We start from the raw sequence: 6568 nt of genomic DNA on the forward strand, positions 1-6568 counted from the left end.
AGAGTCAATCATTATTTAAGTATTTATAAATAATTTATTATTATTTTTTGATAATTACTATTGAATTTGGTTAACAATTAGATTTACAAAAAAAAATTTTTAAAAACAAATATTTGATTACTTATTAAAAAAACAAACATTAGATTACTTATCAAAAACACATTATATATATATATATATATAAATTATATGCAGTATAATACAGATTCATAAACCTAATTATTTTATTTATTTATTTTTGCATTTTAACAATTAAAAAAACTAGATGTGTTAATTATATAATGTATTTACAATACAATTGTATAATATTTTCAAAAAAAAACTGATTAAATGATGTGATTATTATTATTATTATCAATAGGCACACACACACACACATAATTAGCAAATGTGTCAATTAATAGTATATTATTAGTATATTATAATTGTTTGACTTTTTACTAAAAAATAATAATAATAATAAGTTATACTTAAAAGTTTCCTTTAATTATATAATTATATTTTATACAACCGTATCTATGATTTTAACTGATTATAATATATAATATTTATTATTATTATTATTTATTTTAATTATACAGTAATACCAAAAGCAGTTATATTTTAGATTATAATTATTTATTGATATTAATTATAATATAATATAATTTATATACTGTATAAGCAATAGATAAATATTTTGCTTATTTTTTCATCAATATGTCAACATATAAATTATTTTTTAAAATTAAATAAATTGGGTTTTAATTTATTTAYTTATCTCGAAATAGTAGTCTAACAAACAAAAAATTTAAGGTTTTTAGAAAAATAGTAAATATTTAAAAATATTATAACTATAAAAATAACATTCAAACATAACAATAAATTTTTTATATACATTGTTGTTGTTGTTAAGGATAAATAAATTGTTCAAAAAAATAAATCTTATTTAAAAAAATTAAATTATCAATAATAATAATAATAATAAAATGTTAACACATATAATATATACAGTATATATATATATATATATATATATATATAAATGCAAACAAATAAAAATCCTATTAATTTATTTTCAACAAAAAAAAATAAATAAAGAGATTCATTGATAAAAATTTTCAAAAATAAAATATAATAACAAAAAATGTGATGATTTTTGTTGTTGTTGTTTGTAAATGTGTACAAATGTATAGTTTTAACCCAAATTTTGTTATTTTTTATTTATCAAATTCAAACAATTTCATTGCCTAAAAACTTTAAAACTTTTTTTTAAAAAAAATAAATATTTCAATGCCGACAAACATAACTGACAAAATATATACAGTATATACTACTTTAAGTTTATATATATATATATATWTTAGACCTAACTGTATGAATGAATATATTTAGTTAAATACTTTGTATTATAATTATATTATATATATATATTATAGTATTACCTATTTGTATACCTGTCCACATATATATATATTATATATATATATATAACTTATATACTTTTCTATTGTTGATAACAATATACCTGTTTTTCATTATGCAATCATATTGTTTGCCTATGTATTGTATTTTCTTAAAATATATATATATATATATATATATATATATAGTGTATATACCTATTTAAAAAAAGTGGCTATCAATAGGTAGTATTGTTTTGGTAATGTTTTTCTATTGTTATTATTATACTGTAGTAATTTTTGTTGTTGTTGGTATTAAATAGCATTTTAGTTGTTAAATTTGAAAATAATGTTTTTTTTTGTGGTAATACAAGTGTATACCATATACTTAGTTAGTGTACTATAATTACTATTAACAACTATTTGTTTAAATACAATGTTATTTATTATTAAATTATTATTATTATTATTATTTGCAAACTTTATACAGTATTATCGTTTACATTCAACAACAACAACAAAAAACATATATTGAAGTTCAATGTTAAGGATTAATATAAGGAAAAAAAAGTTTATTTTAGTAACACATAAATAATGATTTTTTTATAAAAAGAGTTTACAATTTATAAATATTAATATATATAAGTTATTTTTATAAATAAGATTTATACAAACATATATATATCAATTGTTGTATAAAATTTATTTTAGTTTATATATATAAAAAAAGTTATTTCAATAGTTAGGTTAAGGTTTACTTAAATTTAATAATTTTTTTTCAAATGACATATAAAATAATAATAACTATTATTATTATTATTATTATTATAGTTAAACGAAATATAAAATAATAGTAATCTTTTTGTATTTTAATTATTATTATAAATTTATGATTAAAAAAAATGATAAATGTAATATTATATAATACATATATAACACTCTACTTATTAAGATAATAACTATAACTATAAATTTAATATTTATAACTTAAAAATATAAATCAATAATTAATGATAATGATATAATTATAATAATAAAATTAGATTTTCATTAAATGATAAATTTTAATTTTAGTTTTTTTTATTTTTAATTAATTCAAATTATTATAAATTATAAATATATATCTATTTTTTTTTAAAATTATTTAGGCAATACTGGAGACAACAATCAACATAATTATCAAAATAGTCAACTGTTTGATAATAGTTATAGCAATAGTCATAATCATAAAAACAACGACAAAATCATTAATAATAATAACAATAATCTAAACAATAATTATAACAAAAATCCTAATAATGCTAATAATAATAATAATGAAGACACTAATGAAAACAATGGCAATAAAGATAATATAAAAGTAGATCTGTTTGGCGGCAACTTTGGTGAACGCCAACGAAACCCAGTTCACGGCACTGGTAGTAGTAGTAGTAGTACTACTACTACTAGTGCTACTACGACTACCGGTGCTAATAATAATAATAATAAAAAGAGTACAAATTATAATACTAATGGTAATAGCGTTAAAAATGTATATCACACGCACGGCACTGGTAGTAGTAGTAGTAGTAGTAGTAATACTAACAATGATTTTGGGACAGTCAGTGATGCAAATAAAAAGGCCTATAATCATCATCATAGCAAAAATAATAATAAAAATAATAATAATAATAAGGATGATAATAGTAATAATGAGAGCACTGGTGGTTTTAATAGCCGTCATAGAGGCTCTGGTAGTAGTAGCACTGGTAGTAGTAGCAATAGTTACGGCACCAGTGATTTCGGCACACATACTATAGTAGGTAACGGTAATAGTAGACAAAAGCAATCATTTACGCCAACCGACAGTAGTAGCTATCAATCGTTTAGCGTCAAAGCTAACGGTGCGCATACAAGTGATGTCAATAATAATAATAATAATATCGGTCGCAATAGTCACCGGCAAACGCCAGCAACGGTTGCGGCGCCTGAGCCGCAATTTCCGTCGTCGGCGGCACCGGAAAAAGCGTTTCTGGCGCCGACAGTGGCCACTGAAAAACCGGCGACCAAATACTATACGACCGCACGAATGGCGCACAGACCGTACGAACCGCCCACTAGAGCGCCGTCGGCTGCACCGACAAACCGACCCGATCTGAAATGGCCTAACAAACGGCCAACGGTTATTGATTACGCACCGTTGCCGGTCAGAACCGAATCGACCGTATCGGTGGTAACACCTGCTGTTTCGGACACTACGGCGGCTGTCATCAATCGGCAACACTATCGGCCGCCGCCGCCCCAAGTGGTCGAAGAGTATACACAAAAGACGACAATCATTGAAAGTCAATCGCCGAAAGGCTACGAACTGCCAGTAGATATATGGCAAACACAAGAAAAGCATACACCGAGCGGTATATATGAACCGTCAAACTATGTCCAACCGGCCACCGACGCCGTCGGCGGCGGCGGAAAGTTTGACAATCCAATAATAGCTGAACACACAAACATACAGCACATTGAGGAACAACACCACCACCAGCAGCAGCACACTGGTGGCCACAATTCAGGGCACCCGAACTGGGCTCCTGTTAACCACCATCACCAACAACATACATACAATAGCGTACAGTTGATACCGGAATTGTCGGCAATTTCCGGGCACAAGTCGACCACCACTAGCACCACCAGAGCACCGGTATTTAAGTCGTCAATTTGGACCGGCAGTAGTAATGTCCAGTCGTTCGATAGGCCGCCTAAAATGCATAGACAGCCAGATCCGGAACCGGTGTACACCTATGCGCCAATTCATCATACAATTGAACAGGAAATCGGCAGCAGCGGCGGCGGCGGTGGTGGTAACGGAATAGAGGTATTGACCAACCAGTTATGGTCCGATGAGAGACCACAACAACAACAACAACAGCAGATTTACTACGATGACAACAACAGCTATCGGGCACCGGAACTATCATCACAATCCCAGCCATCATCGGCATCGGGCGGCGGCTATAGGTCACAGATGTCGAATCCAGGTAAACCCAAATGGGCTCAAGAGATGGACGAAACGCCTCAGTATCAGACACTGTCCGTACAGACACAGCCGCTGATACCGGAATCCACGCAAACAATGTCGAAAAATTACGAACCGATAATCAGCAGCAGCGGTAGAGGTGGTCACAAACACCGTAAACCCGATTCGGGTCATTATAGAGGACAACAACAGCAACAACAACAACAAAATCAAAAGTCAAAGAAAGGACACGATTTTACTATCAGAGACTATTACGACACTCCCGGCGGTGGTATCAGTGGTGGTAGTCTAGACAATGAACCGCCGATAGCCGCCACCAATCGCCGGCCACAACAAGAGGATCATAAATCAAGTTACTATTACGACAGTCCAGTAAAACCGTTCAAATTTGGCGACAACTCTTCGCCACCACCGGCGGAGTTCCCGCGTAAAGGTCTTAATCAGGAAAAATCTTTTATGAAATCCCATTACTCGAAGGACAGTCATCATCAGCTGCACAACAGTAACAACAACAACAACAACAACAAAGAGAACCTAGAGTTCGGTAGCGGTGGTGGCGGAGGTCAACAATCATCGCAGAAAAAATACCGCAATCCGATTATTGTCAACAATTACGATACATTGAAATACCCGTCCCAGCAGGTCATGACCACTGTTCCCAAACCAAACAACAACAACAACAACGATGATGAGCTTCAAGTAAAAAAACACCCGAAACTATTAAAACCGAAACATCAAATGACCAGTTATGTGCCCGAAGTACTGGCCGAAGAAGAGTTTCCGCTAAGGCTGCCCGAAACGCACGCCATTCCCAAACTACATAAGCTGTCAACAAACGATAATAAGAAATCGTCGGCCAAACATCATATGTATAAATATCCGGCCGGTCCTCTATCAGTCAAACCGACCAAACAACAGTTGGCAACGGCCGCCCTGATCGAGGAGCTAATCGCCGGCGGCGGCGACAATGGCTGGCCATCAACGGCTGTTAAACACTTTGACACCAGCGCACTGGAGACAGCCTTTTCGCATCACATACCTATGCTGCCGATATCCATGTCCACCGGCAGCGGTAGCGGCACTGGTCGTCCACCGAAATCAATGGCCAAACTGTCGAAAACTGCTTCGGCAGTTATCGCACACTTACCTGTCGGGCCATCACTTAAGCATTCGCAGCTGTTTACCGCTGCAATGCCTTCAAGACTACCTATGCCACCGATGCCGGCGGCGCCAACATCGGCCCAACAAACGTTTTTCATAGCCCAGCCGCCATCGCAGCTATCGGTGCCATTTGCACACCACCACCACCACCACCATCCAGCGCATCCAATACATCATCCACCACCACATCATCATCAACTACAGGGCCAGCCATCCATTCCCGTACACTATATAATGCCATTTTATCCGACGGCCGTCCGACACCATCACAGGTCGAATAAGTCCAGTAGAAAGCAATCGAAAAATCGGCCAAAAATTATTAAAATATAAATGAATTATTAATTTTTTTTATATTGAATTATTTTTTTTTAATATATATATATATCATATAATTATGTTTTTTATAATTATTTTGAAGTAATTTTTTTTGCAATCATCAAAGTATCTCATTTATAGTAATAATTATATGTTTAATATAATTAATTAATTAATTAACTAATATTATTATTATTATCGACAATTGAATCAATAAAATTATAAAATATCATTAAAATTATTGAATATTTTAATGTTTTTTTAGTTTAATAAAAAATATTCAATATTATTACAGCAATAATAATAATGAGAAAAATTAACAATAATTTTTGTGTTGTTGTAAATAAGTTTTATATATATATATATTTACATTATTATTATTATTATATAAAATTATTATTTAATTTAAATACTTAATATAAAAACAAATTATTTTAATATACAAATACAAATACATAAACAAAATATAAAGTGTTTTTTATTGTTGGGAAATATAAAAATAATAATAAATTATATTTATATATATTATAAGGAAAATTTCATACATCTATAATTATATTTATATATTATATATTGATTATTATTATTATTATTATTATTATTATTATTTGAAAATACATTTTTATACGATATTAATAGAAATTTAATTATTCATAAATATATTTTTTTATTTACATAATAAAACACACAATAATAG

Source organism: Oppia nitens, unplaced genomic scaffold (genome assembly GCF_028296485.1).
Source record: "Oppia nitens isolate AA-2021 unplaced genomic scaffold, nextdenovo-longstitch-racon4-pilon3 scaffold2_pilon_pilon_pilon, whole genome shotgun sequence".
Classification (NCBI taxonomy): domain Eukaryota; kingdom Metazoa; phylum Arthropoda; class Arachnida; order Sarcoptiformes; family Oppiidae; genus Oppia; species Oppia nitens.